Below are 21,323 nucleotides of genomic sequence, written 5' to 3'. Positions count from 1 at the left end.
TCTCACATGCTGCTTGCAATCAGCACATCTGAGATAACAAGCTCAACCGACTGCCAACACCTACAGCTCGGTAATTAAATGCCTGGAAAAACAACAACAACCACCATCTTTTTGCCAGATTAAAAAAAACAAAAGCATACATATTCTTCCGTACACCAAGGAGCGTCAGATAGGAAGAGAGCCATAAATAAGGAAGTTGTCTTAAGGAGTATACACTGAAGAAATGTGACAGAGGGGATAGTAAATTAGGTCTCTACTCCAGTGGAACCAATTAATTAGATGTCCGTGTTCACGTGTATTTTGTACGTGTCTGTTGAGTTGTAAATGGTCCCATTAACAACAGAGAGTGGCACATTGTGTGTGTGTGTGTGTGTGTGTGTGTGTGCGTGCGGCTCTGCTTGAGTCTCCATCTCCAGTAAACTGTATCCCAAGGGTAACGTGGAACAAGACAGGAGCAGAGTTGGGGACCGAGCCAGCAAGCACCCGCTGTGATCTCATCTCTGCTCGACCAAGTAAACAGATGTAGGAACATCTAGTCTCGCCTCCTCCTACTCCTTCACGCAACTGAGGAGACTTAAGACCACTCTGACAAGAGACGCCTAGATACTATACAAAACCTGCACATTTTATTAGCATTTATTTTGTCTCTTTTCCCATATGAGGGCAATAAAATCAGCCAAACTATGGATGAACTCCTTTTATGTGTCTGGTTTCACTCAAGCGGAAAGAAAGAGAAGCATAAACGCTTTAATTGCACTGTTCATGATTTCAGTCTTGCGATACAAATAGGAAGCACAACCAACTGATTCGACATTCATAAAAGGCATAATGGGTCGTAACTCTATAGGCTGGATTTACACTGCGATTCCCAATTCTGATTTAGTAGATGCTGTATAATATCTATTATCTATAATGTCTATTCAGGTACGAATGTAATTTCAAGTATTTGCTTTCACTATGTTTACATTTAGTGAACACCTCAAACATTCTGCATGTGCACACTATTACATGGACATGTTGTCAACAAGGGGAGGTCCTTTTGCTACACTTTCAGCATTTAGATGGAAACATTAACAGTATAGTTCTCAAAACATTATTAAGATATGTTCACTGACTGACAGGCTCCAAAATGCAGCTTTGGGGTTAGCAAACTGCCAAATAGACATTTGATTTACGTGTTTTCAATTGAAAACACTGCCCTTTAATGCCTCACAGAATTTGTTTCCTATTAGAAATACCAAGCAAATTGTAAAGTGGAAGCTTTAAGAATTCCAAACCTTCTCACTGATTGCAAGGCTTGCAGCCTAGCAGCTGCATGCAAGCCTTACATCACCAAGCACAACGCCAAATATCAGATGGAGTGGAGCAAAGCATGCAGCCACAGCCTCTGGAGCAGTGGGAATGTCTTCTGAGGAGTGACTAAATGTCGCTTCTCCATCTGGCAGTCTAATGACTGACTGCATTTTGCCAGTTGAAACGTTCGGTTGATGAGGGATAATGCAAGAGGCTTGTTTTCCTGAAGAAGGCCTAGAGCACTTAGCTCTAATTGATGCTTCATCTTAACAAGACATTTCGGACAATTCTGCTTCCAACTTTGCGGGAAGACTTTTGGGAAGTCTCTTTTCTTTTACAGCATGACCGTGCCCCGGTGCACAAAACAAGAAGCCAAGTTTGGCATGGAAGAACTTCAAAGCCCCAAAGTCCCTCGAAAACACCTTTGAGATTAAATTGTTTACCAGCCTCTCATCCACATGCACATCTGTTCAGAGTTGGACTCTGCAAGCCTAAGCAAGTTTATATTTTACAGTTTGTTACTGCTTTATTTTATCTTTGCTTATCACATGGTATAAAAGTACTAAATTATCACTTTGTCAGGTGTGAGATCATGACAAACACCCTACTGATACATTTGCTCCAACAACAACTTATGTAAGGTTTTCTCTATATAAAGGTGTCCTAAATAAACATGCTTCTCATAACTTTTTCATTTAAAAGCAGTGTCTTTGGGGGGCCTTGCTACAATGAAGCCAGTAGCTTATCTTGAAGTCTCCATTCAAAATGGCCAGATAATAAGCTTATTTGCATGCCGCGAAAATGAAAGCCAGTGAATTGCTGCTGTGTCTTTGAAATTCAAAACCCATTAAAAAGAACTTTTAACATCAGGGCAGGGTGATTAGGAATCTACTGGGAGGCCATAATTGCATTTGCTTCGACGCAATGCCAGCCTAGGCTGCTTCACGTAGCATCGCTTCAGCATAACACTCTCTGAGGGAAAGACAGCGAGGGTAGAGGGCAACAGTAACAAAAGCTTCACATTAAACTGCATCAATGCGGCCCTGTAAAAGTTTTCTCACAAGGATTGATTGAATTATATTCTAATGTATGTTACGGTCATTTATAGGTCACCAGGCGAGCATGTTTGCCTCACAGTTCTTAGGTTCGGGGTTCGAATCTACACTCTGGCCTTGCTTGGTATTGCTTAATCCCGCATTCCCAAAACATGCATGTTAGGTAAATCGAAGACTTTAAATGATCCCTCGGTGTGAATGTGCGTGTGAATGGTTGTTTCTCTGTACCCCGCTTCTTGCCCAAAGTAAGCTGGTTAGGCTCCAGCTCACCCGTGACCCTAATGAGCATAAGTGGAAGAGACAACTTATGGCTGGACGGCTTGTTCATTAATAAACTTGGAATATGCTAATTTCAATTCATTGTGGTGGGGATCAAAGATGGCACCTTTGAGTTGGCAGCCTGTTAAAAGAGCTATGCTCATTTGACTCTTTATTTTGCACTTTTCCGCCATTTTTTGTCATTTAATGTTCATAGTACGCCATGTGGGCCCATTATGGATTGTTTTTGGCGGTGACATTCTTTGGAGGAGAACATCGGTTTTGTGTTTTGCGCACAGCCCTTAGTGACAGCTGCGGGTGTTGTGAGATTGCTATAGACTTCAAATAAAATTTGCGTCGAAGCAAAAGTTGTTATTCCATCACATTAGATACACCTACAATAAATATTGAGAATCCACATAAGAATTATATGAACATATTCAATAAAATATTCAATATCTCTGAGAGCACCCCTGTAATAATGAATCACTGAATAAATTATAGTTGATTGAGCATGTAGAGTTTTGAGCGCAGCGTTTAGCTCTATGAGCAGTTCAAATAATTACACACAGTCTGATGCAGTGTTGCTCTACACCACTGTAAACTACAACCAAATAATAAACAATATCTAAAGCACACTGAAGCTTACTTCCCACTAATAGATGGCACAAATGCTTCGGCTAGATGGTGAAAATCCTAAAACAACTTTACTTGATCGTAGAAAATGGGCTTTCAGTGGTATAAAACTGTTCTACCTTCAAGGTACCCTAAGCACTTCAACATTGTCTCCTCATACACCTACCGATGACATCAATGGCACCAGGAGCAACTCGGGGTCACGTATCTTGCACAAGCACACACTGACATGGTCACAAGGACTCAGGATCGAATCCACAACCTTCTGGTTGCGACACAACCACTCCACTGAGTGGGCAATTCCACCCTCTAATCATCTCTAATCAGCAGCCCCACATCAATAGTTGCCTTTATCACATATGCTTGGGTCCATATAAGCTTAATGACCTTCGACATGTGCTCATTAAACACTGCGACAAAGCTGCTTGTGCAGGTAGGCGACTGCTGCCAATCACCACAAGGTCACAAAGAGGTTGCAAGGCAGCAAATTGCAGCAAAATTGGGAATAAAGTGTTTTTAAATTGGGGTCAAAGACTTAGACTAACAATAAATATTCATTTAGGGTATTTAGGGAGACGCGTTTAACAATTCGAGTTTCCTCTGTCAAAGCGGAATGAGTGACATCGGAGGGATGAAAAATGGAGGCTGAGGGTGTCATCGCTGCTGATTCCGTGACATGTCACGCTGCACTCTTACTAATCACATTTCACTTTAATGTTTCCACACTGTCTCGCAGTGATCGATGACACTATGCCCTCCTTCAGAGGCATGAGGCAGAAAGTGTGAAGCCCACACTTAATCCACTCTACTACCTCGCCCTAAATCATCAGTGTGCCACACCGGGTGGACGCATTACCGTGCGGAATGTAAAGTAGGTTTGATTGAAAAGGGCCACACAAGGCCAGTAAACAGATATATATATATATATATATATATATATATATATATATATATATATATATGTGTATATATATATATATATATATATATATATATATATATATATATATACACACACTGTATATGCGCTTATTTACATGCAGCATGTTCGGCATTCCAGTTGTAGTAAATTTAATAGATTATGATCATTACTTACTATTTCATACACACAGTCACCTTTTGAAGCACCCTTGTGGCAAATTTGAAATTAACTATGAAATAATTTATTAGGGACTCGTGTTTGGCATACATACAGCCACACATACACAGGCACACGCACGCACACAATATTAAAATGCGACTTTCAGCTCTCCCAACTAATTTAAAGTCATTGGAGGAAAGTTATTACATCTAACAGTGCCATACAAATGTGACTAAAAGAAGTCACTTGAATAATTTTGCCTCAGAACTATGGACAGTATGTAGTGTATGTTTACTCAGGACAGATCAGACTTATGAAGTTGCTCATTTCCACTGATCCCCGATACTTAACATGATTTCAGTGCAGGTGAAACTCCAGAAATGTAATTACTAAAACCTGTAAACCTTGCTTGGAGGCTTGTGCACTAAAATTGTGTGAAGTTTGCAACACTCAGCAGCGCTTAGGTAGCAGGTGGGTGTGTGACATTTCATTTCAGACATTCATATTTAAGAGATTTGAATGGGAAAATCCATCCTTCCATTTTCCGGACTGCTTATCCTCACTCGGGTCCCGGGTATGCTGGAGCCTATCCCAGCTGACTGCGGGTGAGATGCGGGGTACACTCTCACCCGGTTGGGAATGGGAAAATCTAAAACGAATAAACAGTTGCATTTTTTTTTTTCATGGACCATAAGCTGAGGGCTACGCTGTGATTGTGATAATCAGGAAGTTGGAAGTGCACCGTTTTAATCAAAAAATATATAGCTGCCGATGGGCGGAAAGCTTATACCTCCAAAAGCATGACTTTCCAGGAAACAAAAAAAACAAGCATGTTGGTTGACCCATTAACATTGCATCGTAAAAGATTTTTCAACACTTTATATTGGTCAATTATTTGTAAAACAAAATTAACAGACTCACAAGGGGACTGACCAATAGTATCGATTTGTGAAAAAAATATGAAATTGACCAAATTTGGACCTACAAGGTTAAGGCCCGAGGCTAGTGATATGTAAAATCACGCATGTCCACAAATATGGCGGTTATGACACAGATGACCAAAAAGGGAACATTATGCTACGAAAACACTACAATTTCCCAAATTAAAAAAAAAAGACAGTATGATGTGCTTGCCTATTTCTGCAAAAATACAACCCCAAATTTTATACCAGTAACAGGGCTGCACAATTCATCGAATTTTAATCGCGATCACGATTTTGGCTGCCACGATTAAATTTACCTGATCGTCCGCTATTTTTGCACAGCCGCATATGAAGCGCTTACTCAACCTAGTCAGCCAACCACCAGGAGGTGAACGTGTGGTTAATGCTTCATCAAGCTGCCTGAATAACAAGCAAGCGGCGCCCAATGCACCCTGGAGTGGAAGCTTCAGTCACTCTCGGTGGGATTACGACAATGAGTCATGCCGAGAGAGACAAGTACATTGGAGATGAGGAGTATCGTGGTGAGGAGCTCGTGCCTAGAAAAGGGATCAACATACGTTTTCTGAACATGTTTTGATTGATGGCAAGTGATGTGAAACAAGACGCCATACTGTATGTAAAGAGTGCCCTGCAAGGTAACACAACAAATCTGTTCAGCCATCAGAAAAAACTGTAGAAAAATGACAAAACACTGGACAAAAAACATCCGAGCCCCTTGTGCGATTATTTGTCCAAAGTGGCATTAAATACATTGTATGAACAAAGACTGCGGTCAGGCCAGCCTGCAGATAAAAAGTCTCAGTCAAGCCAGTTGCCACAACTATTGTTCATACTATACCTTATGGTAACATGCCAACAATGCACTGTGAGGGCCAACTTCAAACTAAATGTTTAAAATGACATTTTTGTCCAATGTATCAATACATGAGTCTTGTATTTTGAAGTTGGCCCCCGCGGCGCTTGCCGGCATGCATGGTATGAGCAGTCGTTGTAGCAGCTGACTTGACATTGTCTTTTTGACAGGAGGCTAGCCTGACTGCAGTGAAAAACCCTGGGAGTAAATAGAGAGGGAAATCACAACTGTCGGGTTCTTTGCAGTATGCGACCACAACTGACCTATGGTCAAGCGGAACAATGGAGCCATTGACAATTCGCTATATTTTCAAATGAAAAGTCGGTGCTTGCAGCCAAATCAGTAGAGTGGATTGCTTTTTTCTACGAAATCCTGTTCTGAGAGCAGGTATAAGTGTATTGTCTCCTCTCATACAAGGACATCAAATAGTGCAATGGCGGGAGCACACATGCAACAGTATCTAACCACGAATAGCAGTGCCACCATCTTCCCCCGAGTGACTAAGTGTCACAGAAGACAGTAAAGCCTGCGTCTATTGCTGGGACAGGTCTAATTTAAGCTTTGGGCTAAATCTGCTGTGAACCACTGAGTTGTTTCGTGACGCCTTTGCTGGCTCCACATCAAAGCTAGATAGCATCACTTTTAGCTGCGATACATTCATACACTCTATGTTTAGCTTCTACCTCCTCTTGCTGCTCCAATTAAAAACAAAGACGACCAAAGTTTTCCCCCTTGCACACAATGCATATTCATGTGACGTGCACACAAGAACAATACAAACTCAACAAAGTTAATTGGATTTTGGCCAACTGAATTTAATATCCTCGCAAATGAGGCAGGTATTGATTTTGGTTGCACGTGCTCTGTGTCGTTACATTTCCACAACACTGGGCTGGCCCAAAGCATGGTTGAGTCTATTTACTGCGAGTTCTCCCCTCTTGTTGTTACTTATGCCTGGGGTCCATCTGGGCTCGACTTGAGGCCGAAAACCGATGTTTCTTGACGCATGTGTGTGTTTTTGTTTGTGTGGTTGCTCAACGAGCTCAAGGCTCGTCTGTGCAGGGGGGCTGTGTGGTTGTGTGTATTGTGTGTGCACAGCTGTCTACCTGACCCAAATATATCCCTTAGAGCTGAACAGCCTCTTTGTGCGCAAACCCCTACTCACTTGTCTCACTTGGTGTTACACGTTTCTGTGTGAGTTGTATTAGCACCGCCTTTTGTGTATTTAAATGTCTCCTCCAACATGTGTGGAGGGTTATGTGTCAATGTGCCTGACGTTTTTGCGTTTGTGTGCTTTTAACTTTGAGACATTTTTTATTTGTACAAATTCTCAAGTTCGGATCTCAGCTCAAGGCGTCCTGTGTAATGCGGAGTTTGCATTTTCTCCCCATGCTTGCGGCTACCAAGCATGTTAGGTCAATTGAAGACTATAAATTGTCTGTAGATGTGAATGTGAGTGTGAGTCGTTGTTTGTCTATATGTGTCCTGCCTGACTGGTAACCAGTCCACAGTTTACCCCTAATGAGGACAGGCACAATAAAAAAAATGGATGGATGGATGCATTGTGGCTAAATATATTGGACTGGTTGCACTTGAAAAATGTTGCTCACTTCATATCCATTTTATCCATCCATCCATCCATCCATCCATTTTCCTTTATGTATGCCATTTTCTTTTCTTTTTCTAGAGGACTCTGCATCTTTTTACACAATTGTTTTTTGTCAATGTCTTTATGTCTCCAAAGTGTTCTGTAAATTGACTGTCTGTTGTACTAGAGCGGCTCCAACTACCGGAGACAAATTCCCTTGTGTGTTTTAGGACATACTTGGCAAATAAAGATGATTCTGATTCTGATTCTGATTTGTCTTTGATCGGGCCGTAGATGAGCTGGAGTCTATCCCACCTGACTTGGGGCGAGAGGCGGGGTAATACCCTGGACTGGTCGCCAGCCAAATGCACAGAATCCATTTTATTTACCTATAAGCTGTGCTGTATCTGAACATTTACATTGTCCTATAACCAAGATTAGTAAGTAGCTTCAAATTGTTTAAAAAAAAAAACCACAAAAAAACAGGGGTGGAAAAGCAGAAGCAAAGACAAGAGGTATGCCAATTTCCATCACAATCAAATAGTGTATATATCAAACTACAATTTATTATAAAACAAATTTTAATGCATGATTTATTTTTTGTGGATTCTTTTTTCTCAACTCAGGAAGTAGCTGAATAAACGGCCTACAGACTCACTCGGATGTGCTGAAAAAAAAAAGGAGCGAAGGCCAGTAGGTCGTCTTGGGTCACTCGAGCTAGTTCACTGGTGCGGAGCTGCTTGGAATGAGAGGAAGAGAAAAGCTGAACGATGAAGAAGACTTGGGGAAGGATGGGAAGAAAAAAGGATGAGAAGAGAAGACGGAAACGAGTTGCTTGAGATTGTTTAGGAGTGGGGATGTTTAAAGAGGTTAGGCAGGAACCAAATGAGCCGTCAGAGAGGAAGATAATGGAGGTGATTAAAAGAAGATGAGTTCAGAAGGAAAGAAAGAGATGAATGGAGGGATGGGAAGTGAGGACTGGCTCAAAATAGCATACACCTAACAATTCCACAATCCTGTGAATGCACGTGGTCCTATGGAATAACTGAACCGGGAGAAGAAAACATGGGGGAGCACATCAGAGGTGGTCAGCGACAGCTGGAAAAGCAACAATGCCCTTCTTATAAATGAAGAGGAAACACCATGAGGTGTGTGTGGGGAGGGGGGCTGCCTAGGAGCAACACAGCTTTAAAATCCTCCCTCATTAACTTTGAACTCCTCAACCAGTTGTTTCTTTTCAACCACACCTTCATTACACCGCTGTAGAAAGATGTGATATGACAAAAAATTGGCTAAAATTGATTCATGCACGGTGGACGACTGGTTAGAGCGTCAGCCTCACAGTTCTGAGGACCCGGGTTCAATCCCCGGTCCCGCCTGTGTGGAGTTTGCATGTTCTCCCCGTGCCTGCGTGGGTTTTCTCCGGGCACTCCGGTTTCCTCCCACATCCCAAAAACATGCATTCATTGGAGACTCTAAATTGCCCGTAGGCGTGACTGTGAGTGCGAATGGTTGTTTGTTTCTATGTGCCCTGCGATTGGCTGGCAACCAGTTCAGGGTGTACCCCGCCTCCTGCCCGATGACAGCTGGGATAGGCTCCAGCACGCCCGCAACCCTAGTGAGGAGAAGCGGCTCAGAAAATGGATGGATGGATGATTCATGCCCTATCTGCACGAAAAAAATGTTTGTCTGTAAAGACATTCCCATCAGGAAATTGGATAAGATCCTTATCCTTTATGATCCTTTTGCTAATCACCATAGTGGTAAAAAAGCAAAGTATTTTGCCATAAAATAATATTCTGGATTAGTCTAAAATGTACCTGTAAACTATTATTTGTCAGCTCAAACAAAAAGCAATCAAAGCACTGGAAGCAACTCTGCACCGAGGTCAAACAATAATGGCCGTATTTTCCTATCATAGCTATCATAGGGCCAACATCTTGCTGATGAATGGGGAGAATTGTAAAATCTTATGTAATGTCTTACATATTATGTTTCCTTCTCACTTCCTAGTAAAGACTAGGTGTCCCATTACCATGGGTTTAATGTGTTAAGGACTGGAGGTCCATTGTGAAACAAGCACGTAACGCCACGTGAATACCACTACTTTTACAACACACTTTTTGGCATCTTTACAACTGCCCGGGAGTCAATTTCTGCACTTTTTTCTTTTAGCCCGAACCCCCTTGGTGGCTCATACAATTGTGTTATTCTTCTGAGGCCTTCCAAGTGAGTGTCTGTATGGTACGACTGAGTCTGGAGGCGATACAAAAAGCAGAAAGCACATAAATAATGACTTAACGATCCCCTCCACCCTCGCCTTTAATGATGACGATGGCGTTTTGCATGCTGGGACATATCCACATGTGGCTCGCAGGTGTACTCAGCGCCATCTCTGTTACTCCTACCAACTTGAAACCAGAAGGTCCAACTTGAATGTGGCGCCCTAAGCTCCATTTACTGCATATGTACTGTAGAGATTAGTCATATGCCTAAATTCATTTTTGTCGCACATGTGCTTTCTTGGCTTCGAGAGTCAGTGCATCAATCATCCCGTCAAGTTTCTTTTTCATTCAAAGAGTGTGTGTGAATGATAAATGTGTGTGTGTGGACGTCTTACAAGTGCTCAAATGTCATAATGCGTAGCACCAAACAGAAGACGTTTATCCTTTGGGTACATTCTGCACCAACATTCGCAGCAATTACACTCCGCTCCTTTCATATTTTACGTATTTACTAACAAGTAAGTGTCGTCTTCCAGCCACTAATTATCACAATGGTAACTCTGTAGAACAGCAGCCTGAATGCTGCTAATTCACTCCATTAGGATGAGGATGGGTTACAGTTGGCCTCATGATTTTTTTCTTTAAAAAAAAAAAGAAAATGGCGCTGCTGTGGGTGTTTGGAGGGAAATAGTTCATATGCTGCTTAATTCTAGACCATAAATCATCCGCTACATCCGTAAGTGCAACTTGAAACTCTGCTATGCAAAGCAAAAGCCATTTCTCAACAACACCCTGAAATGCCGCCGGCTTTTCTGGGCCCGAGCTCATCTAAGATGGACTGATGAAAAGTGTTCTGTGGTCTGACAAGCCATAGAACTTTGTGGAAGTGGGAAGGTTTCATGAGGCACTCCTTTAAGGTTCTACATCCTTTCAAAGTAAAGTGAATATGCAAATCGCGTGTGTATCCCCTCACTTATACTCTCGTCCTGTAGACTTTTATAATTCACATAATTAATGCCACCACACTTTAGTTGCACAGCTGGGTTCACGACCCTTGTCCTGCATGCTTCTTCTCCTGTTCAATCTTGTCCTATCCTTCCCTCACAGGGTGTAGCACTACATCCCCATGCAACACTTATATTTAATGTTTCATTGTTGTCGAAAATGTAATGATTTACTTCTCTCATCCTGTTTACAGTTAGTGCTTTGTCTTTTGTCTTTGTTTCTCTCTCCCTTCTAGAAACTTCGTTCTGTTCGACTAATCCATTCTGATTCTCAATAAACCTAAAGGGATACAGATTTTCCATTCTGCTTGACCTAACAGCCGAACAGGACAAAAAAAAAAACAGAAATAAAAAAAAATAATAAAAAGTGCTTAATCTGATGCAAATGAGATTATTATATACTATTTCAACTTTTTGCCATTTGACTTACTATAGTGGCACCGTTACACAGACAGCTGGACAGACAAAGAGTGTTTGCCATTCTAGTTCATCATATCCAGCTGCAAGACAAAGAAAGAGAAAAAGAACAAAATGTATTCTCTTGCACATTACGGCAGAACATAATTTCCCTTCTTGTAAACCTTCAGAATGACAACAAAAAGTAAAGACACTCCTTTTACCCTTAAATGATAGGGTAAAGGGATAACTTTTTGCCCCAAAAAGCCTTCAGGGGAAGTAGGACAAAATGGCTCTATATCCTACAAGGTTTCACTGATTTCAACAACAAGATCATTGCAGCAAAGCGCGAGGTCGAGTCTGAAGGAACTAGATCTGCTGCGTAGGAGTTCCTTCCTCGCTGTGCATGTCAGCTAGAGTGAGAAACAACCTTGAAAAACAGCTGCAACTAAATCCATTTAGTCTTCTATATCAATTGAACTTGATCTTAGCTTTTGTCATTGAGGTTAGCTTGGCAATCACCTTCTCTATTCTAAGACCCCTGCTGATGAAGATGAGCGAATGAGGACTATTTTGTCTGTGCTTTTTACTTCATTCATAGAAGGGGGGCATCTAAGTCCTGGTCAAGGGAGGGGTCAGATTTGGTCAAGCTAGGGTCAAAATAGCCTGAGAAAGTGAAAATGGAAAGGCTTTGTTTCCAGCCGAAATAGACTTTGTATGCATTTGAAAACAGGATGCAAAATTAATCATATGTTCGTATGGGCGGTGTGTGATATCTCCCAGCATGATAGTTATAATATGATAAGTATAATATTGCAGGAAAAAAAAGGTTTCTTTCAAATATCTAAATCAATTTTTGCTATGGTCTTCAATACTTGTCTGGTTTTAAATGTGTGTTTCAATGAATGTCAATTTACTTTGTTCATATCCTCGTTGTTGTCAGTCTCTGTGGAATCATTATGTAACGCTGCAGGCTTCAGTGCGCCATTCTTGTTTTGGGGCATCACAAAACAACACAACATTCAACCTTCACTAGAGCATCAACTATTTTTCTCCACATCAGGACAACTTATGAGGGAGACATTTAACTCAAGAGAAGCTTTAAACAGTCCGCAGCAGTCCCAGCAGGCCCATGGAGGCAGCAAGTCAGCACAACTCGGCGAGGGGATAGAAAGATTCTCAGATTGCATGAGTAGTCGAAACAGAGTGCTGGCATCGCCACGCATCTGTATCCCTCTGCTTTGCAGGAAGAGGCGGACTTATCGCCGAGGCTCAGTAAGAGACCGCACTTTAAAAGATGTTCATAGGAATGACCGCATTGCACAGCATTGAACTCTAAATGAGTCGCATGCACAGTGCTGAAGACTGTCAATCATAAAGATGTTGCATATTTAAAGTGTGCTCAGGACAATTTTGTAAGCAAATCATAGAAAATAATCGCACAAGCACATCCCCCCCCCGTAATCACCAGAAATATTAGAAATTCCCTATGCTAAATACACAAGATTTCATATGACTACCAAGCAAGGAGCGCTTTCACGAAATGAGATAAACACCGATAAACTTAAAAAAAAAAAAAAGATTTTGTATCTTGCCTAAGCCAACGCATACTTTAAAAGGAGATGCAAATGTAAAGAAAATGTGCAGATCTGAGTATTTTATTTTTCTCACAAAAATCTAAATGCAGTCATAACGTTTTGGAAAAGAGCTTTTCATATGGACTTCGGCTCAAGAGCAGACTGGCCAATCACAGTGCAGCACAGAACAATGGCCCAGCACTTTTCAAGCAGTGGTTCACTGAATTTGATGATGTATTTTTTCCATATTGTTTTAATCCCTTTCGTCCCTCAATGTATTTGCATTATTCGTGAAATAATTAGATGCTGTCGTTAGCTCATCAACCAAGATGCTAACGTTATGCTGCTAACGTGAGGTTAACTGTCCGTGGCAGTTTTAGCCAGCTACACTAACGAGGCTAATTACATGTTCTTGGCTGTAATGTTTGTATGAGCCTATTGCCTTTCCACAATTTTAACAATAACGAGAGCATGACCCTGCTTTTAGGGCCATTCATTTTTTTCTCTTCATGTTGGATCTGAAAACAGGATGGAACTAGCAAAAGTAATGAGTGTGGGTGGGTCTTGGTGAAATGTCAATTTGACAATCATTTTAAAAGGGGTCAATAGTGCATCAATACTTTTTCTACAGTGTTTATCCTCATTAGGATTGCAGGTAAACTGGAGCCTATATCAGATGATTTTGGGTGACTTTGGACTGATTGCCAACCCTTTGCAGGACACATACAGACAAACAGCTATTCAAACACAAATTCATACCCATGGACAATTTAGAGTCTTATCATAATATGCCTGTTTTTGAGGGAAGAAGGGAGGAAGCCAGAGTAACCGCAGAAGGCATACGCAAGTTTGGGGAAAACATGCCGACTCCACACAAAAGGCTAGAGCCGAGATTTGAATTTTGTAATTAGGTGACATCATTGTTTGATTCAAGCTGGACTTTCTTCTTCTTGTCTGTTTTCGATTAGCGTTCTCCTCCATTTATCATTGGACGCTGGGTGCCATCCTGTCTATTTCTTTGCCCCTGCGCTACATCAGGGACGGGCTAGACTGCTGCCCCTTGAGAGAAACTCATGCTCAAATGTTGAAGAATTTCCCTCCAGCCTGATCGGGACAACGTGTCAACTTGACAACCGCAGATATTATCCTCTGAGTACGGGAGGATTAACATCCTTTTTCTGCATCTTTTGCATTCAAGAAAGAGGCAGCTCTACCCTTTTGTCTGTTTATCTGCTCAGACACTTCTATCACTGCTGTCCAATCTTCCCTTTCTCGAACTCTCCTTTAATCTCCTACTGTATCTGCCTTCCATTTTTCCTGCATCACAACCAGTGAGCCGCTTTATCTTTCAGATGTTATCGCAAACTTCGGTATTGGGGTGGGATAAAACGAATGCAGCACGCTTTGCAATTTCCTTTCCCCATTCATCTGCTGAGGGAAGCTTCCTCATACAACTTTGATTTCTCTTCCGAGGATATTGCTCTGATTAGCCATTTCGTAGTGATTTCAAAGTCAAGTCATATGTTTTAATTTGCCGAAGATTACAGGATTTTTTTTTTTTTGGGGGGGGGGGTTATTTACACACGCTCACTGATCAAATTGGAGCGGCTTTCTGCTTTGCTGCGGTGCGACAGACAAAGTTCTAAACACATCACATCAAAAAGGGCTCCTTATCATGTAATGATATGCTCTATAAAGATGAGACGCTTCGTCTCAGGGACTCCCCTGAGTCAAGGGGGACTAAAATGTCAATCCGCGAAAGACTAACCCTTCTTCTAATGTGGAGGGGGGAAAAAAGACTTGCTAAAAACACAAGAATGCAAAAGGAATTGCTTGCTTTTCAAAGTGATGGCTGCTAATTGAAGTGACTACACAGCACCACATGTTAGAGTCTCTCAGGAGGCAGTCCCGTTTTAACCTCAGTGAATTATGGAGCGGGTAAATCTGTTGTGTGTCTAGGGAAATGTATTAGTCAAGTGTTGCTATCAAATGATTCTGTTGCTTGGGTTTTAAAGTTATTCCTTTTACACCCAAAAAAAGAGGGAAGAGAACACAGGAGCGTTTGACCTTATTAATTCAAACTGGCACGTCACACACATTTTGTCGATAAGCAAACATGAGCACTTTCCACTTGACTCGGATCATGTAAAAAATAAATAATGTAAACCATGATGTTAAATAAATACCTCTTTGAGGGTATCAATCAAAGTTGTACATAATTATCTTTATATGATTTTTTTTTCAATGACTGTATTGACTTAAATAATGTGCCCATTGCTCTAGCACCAGTTAATCCCAAAGGACCACATGAGTTGCCCCCCAGGCCTGCTCTAAAAATAGTTTACCAATGAGATGCATCGGATTTTTTTTATTTTTTTTTTATCTGATATTGATACAATGTAATGTATCAATCAATCAATCAATATAAAATGCACCATCATCTTGACAAAAACCTGTTGCAAGTTTTGATCAGTTTCTCTTGAACCTTTCCAACAGCCTCTTGGTTTGATCCTCCCCTGAAAAAGAGGCTTTAGGGATTATTTAATGATGACCCAAATAGAGCCTTCCGCCTCTTTACAGGAATCTTGGTTCAAAGACAGATTCCTCTGCTATTGAAGGGGAGTTTAAGGTTGAGCTGTCAAGTGCGGGACAGAACTTCAACGCTGTAACAGTGCTGGCAGGTCAATGCTGCTTAAGTGGCGCTAATTCTCCGTGACATATGGACATGTTTGCTACAAACCACAGACATTTACTCTTGGATAGACACGGTGGTGACAACTGAGTTAATAGTGCAGCCAGGATCACATTGGATACAATCCGCTTCCTTGCTGGAACCATGAACCCCAATGACCTCATACACGTGTCAATCGACAGTGAAGATTGTTATCTTTATAAAGGGAATCTTTATTTCACACAGAGCTTCTACTGTACCCCATTAGGTGTACCTGATATTGTGGCCGGTGAGTGTAAATGAAGAGGAGGTACTTTATAGCTTCCAACCAATCTTTATGGCGACTGTTCGGACTCTGGCCTTTCTAGAACACCAGTTTAATGGACGGGCAGTCCACTGATGGACCGGTCACTGTGGCAACATTGTACTATCCTGCTAAGTAACAGCAAGGATGAGAGACCCATTTGCTTTCAACCGGACAACTTTTCTTCCCCTATAGAAACATAGCAAATATGTTGTTATTCTCTTCAATGAACACACAACCCCACAGAGTGCTTGTGGCATAGGAAAGATATTTGGAATAAGAGTTTTCAAGTGGAATGAACTCATCAGTGGCAGCAGGGAAAAGGGGAGGGGTGAGATAACGGCAAAGCGGTTATAGTGTACGATATAAATAGAGAACGGCAGCTTATGGGAGCAAGCACAGCAGGGAGGAAGTGGCAAACCGCTTCAACTTTTGTCTGGTTTTACTTAAGGAGACTCTGCAACAAGAGATTCCATGTAGTTCAATTCAAAGTTTGATGGAAAGTTGGTTAAGCAGTTAAGATTGAATAAGTTTATATGACAATGATCTCATGAAAATGAAAACTGCGTAGCTGGCTGATGCCACTTAAACACTACACAGAACAAACAACAATGACAAGGGCAAACATAATATAACATAATGCCAGATAAGGGTAGAGGGTGAGGGTAGAGTGAATTACAGTTAAAAAAAAAAAAAAAAGGTTACATTTACATGGCAACAATGTTGCAAAAAACTTGACTTTTAAATTATTTGCGTTTGTGATTATCAAAATGACCCCTGAGCACATCGAGCTGCAAAAGCTACTAAAAATGCTGCGCAGTGTATGGTAGAATCGGCAAAGTCCAAAAAAGTGATACAATTTGGAGTTTTACCAAGATTTTCTGTCAGAAATATGCCTCAAAAGTTAAAGTCAAAATTTGGGGTTTGACATCACGCGAAAAGTCATGTTATGAAATGATGACAACAAAGGTTCTCACCAGCGACAAAGGCGAAAAGTGAAATGATAACCATAACATCAGAACTGGAACTTATTGCAACATAGGAATGGGCCTGACTGCTCAGTACAATATGAGCTGTACGAATTAAATGAATATCTATCACAATTACAGTACAGTAGATTAAGATTTTCTCATACAACACAATTCGAGCAACAACTATCTAACCGGATAACTCTGCAGACATGTTTCTGTTCTTTCTCCATTAGGTGTTTTATTACATTTCATTTTTACATTGCCTGCAGCGTTAATAAGGGTTTTATTGTGGTGACGGTTTGTCATGAACTGAATACCTTTTCTATCTCACATTTTAGAAAAGTGAATCTGAGTTCAGTTAAAACCGGTCACATGCTAATGGCCCATTACAAACAAAAGATGAAAACAACCTCCTTGGCGCAGTGATAAAGCTAGGACAGTGTGTGTGTTGTGTGTGGAGGTTAAGAAAAAGCCCAAAGCCCCATGGTGCATATGTCAGATAAATAAGCCACCCAAATACCTTAAAAGAGCACTGAGGGGGCCAGAGGGTAATGACTGTGTAGTTTACATGTGCGTGATAATCCCTCTCCACTTTCACTCCCAGTAGGACTGGAACCCCCCTGAGGGAAAGCCATATCACAAAGGTCAGCGACAATAGGCTCGTCATTCATGTGGTTGTCATAGCGACCGCAAAGCCCACTCGGGCCACAAGGGTCATCGTCATCAAGGAATTCTCCCGGCGAAACTAATTGCTGTGTTTCTATGGCGGGACTCAAATATCCATCATGCTGATTAGACGCAATGCAAAGGAATGTGAGGCTGTAACGATCATTACAATCATCCAGGAGAGGCGTGTTGATTTCTCATATTTTGACATCTTTCATTCGGTGATTTCACACTGTCGCTTTGCATTTTTCCGCTTCTTCCCCGGAGAACGTTAGCATCTAATAAAGGCGCAGGATCCTGGAAGTCTAAAGTAATTCCACCGTCTGGCTGTAGGTCTGGAGCGTCCTCGTGGGTCTGAGCTTGTTATATTAGTGCAGGCTGTGTCTATCATAACTGTCACGAGCACGGCAAGAACAATGCGGGACAAAAAAAAAAAAAAGGGTGTTATGTTCCAAAAATACATCTGCAAAAGTTTCTTTAAATAAACAGACCGCATTGAAACAGTCATCCAGTGTGTGCTCCCGTGCTGTGACCTGCCCAGGCCTCATGTGTGGTGCCATTCACATAGGTCAAGTGAAGTCATTCAATCTGGTGTGGAGGACACACTCTTGTTGTTTTTTTTCCAGAAGCGAACAAGACGGAAGCATTATGGCACAAAGATTCTTATGTTGAGCCCCGTCCGTGTACGTGAAGGTGGGTCTCCGCATGCAAAGAAATCTTGTGAGTGAAATTACACACTAGATTTGTTGCGGCAACAACATTTTGGATGCAAAACACAGAACAGAAATCAAACACAGAACAGCTTTGAAAGACATAAAGCAAATTAATAAATGAATTCTTTAAAGCAACGCTGTTAAAGCCACAATACGGAACAGTGGAAAATGTTTATTTTTCCATGACATACCAATTAGTACTTGAGTCTGTCTCTCATTCAAATTTATGATGAACCCTATTGTACTCTGCTGTCATAAGATATTAAAAAGAGGAGCAGAAGCCGAACAGTATTTGTTGCGTGGGTCAAGCATGCTGGCGGAGGCTGCACTCTCCCAGTGCCACCAAGCGGCCACGGGTGGCGATGCATTATTTAAAAACTTCTAAAAAAAAAAAAAACGGACTTGAGACTGACTACGTGTGGCTGTTTAGTGAAATGTATGTCATGTGGGAACTTGCAAGTTCTACCACATGCACCTTTAAATCAAGTATAAAAAGTAAATGGGTAAAACTATATGAGAGGAATTGCAGCCGCAATATTTAGCATGATAAGAAAAAAAAGAGCCAAGGAGGATTCAATGTTGGAAATGGGTTTCTCACCAGGTGAGCTGGTCAACTCGCAGTCATTTAGTTGAGATCCACGCTGCTTGTCTCGTCCGCGGAGAAGAGCAGTGATGAAGAACAGAGATAAATATGCATATATCCTCAGTTTGTGCTCGGGACAGGAGCTCAGCCTCAGCCAAAGTGTCTCTCAGCAGAACCTCCTCCCGGACCTCTTGCTTCTATTTCTGAGCCACGCGGGAGAGCGCGCCGCGCAGCATGGCTTGAAACCGGACACTGCGCCAAAGACAATGTGCCTCTCCCCGAGGAGAGGAAGGGGAGGAGTGGAGGTGTATGGAAGACCCAAAACGAGAGAGAGGAGAGGAAGACAACTTTACTCCAGCGAGAGCGCGGGTGAGGAGGGGCGCGATGTCGGGCGTGCGCATCAGTGCAGCCCGCGCGCGTGGATCTGTGGGTTAGGGTGGGGTGGGGGGGATGCGCGTCTCCTCCCGGCGCGTCCTCAGCAGCCGCGCACGGCTGTCCTTTTGGTGGGCGAGGGGAGCAGCTCATCCAGCGAGAACCACTGGAGCAACTACTGGTGAGATGGGTGCAATTTGGAAATAAAAGCCATAACATGGGGTGCTGTTTGCAATGTTGACTCGAAATGTTTCACTAATATACAAATTCAAGCGCAGCTAGACGGAAGTACCGAAATAAAAGCTCGACGAGGTCAAAGTGTGTTGTGTCAAATAACTGTTTTTAAAATATAGTAATGCTAAATTGTGGTATGTACCTTGATATGTAATTCAATCTCTGATATAAATAACCTTAAAACATAGTTGTTGATGGGGGTTGTCGATCAAACCTTTTCCAGCCACAGCGACCCTGGGGCGGTCCGACGGAAGCGTGGCTGCCATTTGGGGCCTAGCGACAATCACAAATCTCTCATCTGGAATGTTGTCAGTGAGATCCATGCAACACTGAGAAAAGAAGGAAAGTAAAAGCTGATCTTGCAATCTTATTATTTTGTCTGCACCAAATGTCTCTGTTGTTCCTAGTCCAACATCTCATCGAAGCGTCACACGGATTTTCAATACTCCTGCTACTAAAAAAGCACAATGCGAACGACGTCCTTGGTGGAGTTACTGAGCTCAGGATCCTCAGTTTAAATTACCGGTTTATCCCTCAGTGAATGGCCCGCCATCAGGCTCCCCACTCCACAAGATTCGTACACACACAGCTTTAGGGCTGCAACGCAAGGTGTGTGTGTGTGACGCTGTGCACAGCGGCATCAGTAGCAGCCTGTTAGTACACTTCTTTGTTGAATAAGGCAACACGCTTCAGTGCAAGCGCTGTATTCTTCGCACTCACATATAAATTCAAATCAGGTCCTTTTCAGTGGCAACTTCCCACGTTGGAGGTGAAGTGAGTGGCCTCCCCTGCAGCTCTCAAGTGCGGGCGAGCCAGCCCGCTCTTTCACACGCGTTCCCCCTGCTGTGGGAGATGCAAAGGAAATTAAAGATGTGAAATAATAAACAAATATTCACGGCAACATGCAAGTTAAATTCTAATATCGTTGCATACATTTGTATTGGAAACATTGCTGAGGCCTGTGAGTATTTTCACAAGATGCATGACAACTACAGTTTCCATTCATTCCCCTCTCCAATGCGGATAAGATGATATGCATTGCGTAGATCCAATTTGGTGAAAATCTGGGTGTCGTAGACGGGTTCAAAAGAGGGGTCAATAAGGGGTAGTGGTGCTTTCTTTTTTTACCGTGGTGTCATTGAAGCCTTGGAAATCAATGCAGGGCCGGAGAGTGGAATCTTTCTTTTCCACGAAGAAGCCAGCGCCCACGGGAGGAAAAGATGGCCGGATGAGTCCTGAAGCAAGGGAGTCACTGATATAATTTTCCATCGCCTCTTTTTTGGGATGGGAGAGATTAAAGAGGCGGCTGGAAGGAAGAGGGGCTCCTGGCAAGAGGTCAATGGCGTAATCATAGGGGCGGTGGGGGAGAGATGGCGAGGTCCTTGCTGAACACGGGAGATAGATCATGATGCGCTTCTGGAACCCGGGAGAGATCGGTAGGCGTTACTGGTGGATGAGGTGTGCTGGAGGACGGGACGGCCGCAAGAAAACAGTGGGAATGACAGAAGTGACTCCAACCAGTGATAGACAGGTGGGTCCAATCTAAGGCAGGGTTGTGTTATTTGAGCCAAGGGATGCTGAGGACAAGTGGCGTCTAAGGGGAAGGGATGACAAATAACTGGAGGGTTTCACGGTGATTCCCAGAAATGAGCAGGTTGAATGGTACAGTTTGCTGGGTGACAGGGGAGATGAGTCGTCCGTCCAGGGCCGTAACCTTCTTAGGGGACGGGAGGGGCTGGAGGGGAAGCTGGAGCTGACACGCCAAGCCCTCGTGGATGAAATTGTCATCAGCGCCAGAGTCAATGACAGCAGGGACTGGTGTGTTTTGAACAAGACCAAGAATGCATGTGGGAACAGTCATACGGGAGGGAGAGCTTTTGGAGGCGTTGGTTTGGCTCA

General features: G+C 42.4%; 1 protein-coding gene across 1 annotated transcript in view; it reads right to left on the bottom strand.

Annotated features, from left to right (window-relative positions):
* sema5a (sema domain, seven thrombospondin repeats (type 1 and type 1-like), transmembrane domain (TM) and short cytoplasmic domain, (semaphorin) 5A) overlaps positions 1-19,193 on the bottom strand; it is a 124,244-nt gene extending 105,051 nt beyond the window's left edge. Inside the window, exon 1 of the mRNA XM_061666684.1 lies at positions 18,834-19,193. The gene's annotated coding sequence lies outside the window, so the exon portion shown is untranslated. The remainder of the gene's footprint in view (positions 1-18,833) is intronic.
* Positions 19,194-21,323: the final 2,130 nt, after the last annotated feature.

The sequence above is a fragment of the Phycodurus eques genome, chromosome 21, assembly GCF_024500275.1.
Source record: "Phycodurus eques isolate BA_2022a chromosome 21, UOR_Pequ_1.1, whole genome shotgun sequence".
Taxonomy (NCBI): Eukaryota; Metazoa; Chordata; class Actinopteri; order Syngnathiformes; family Syngnathidae; genus Phycodurus; species Phycodurus eques.
This window is presented reverse-complemented; position numbering and strand designations above follow the sequence as displayed.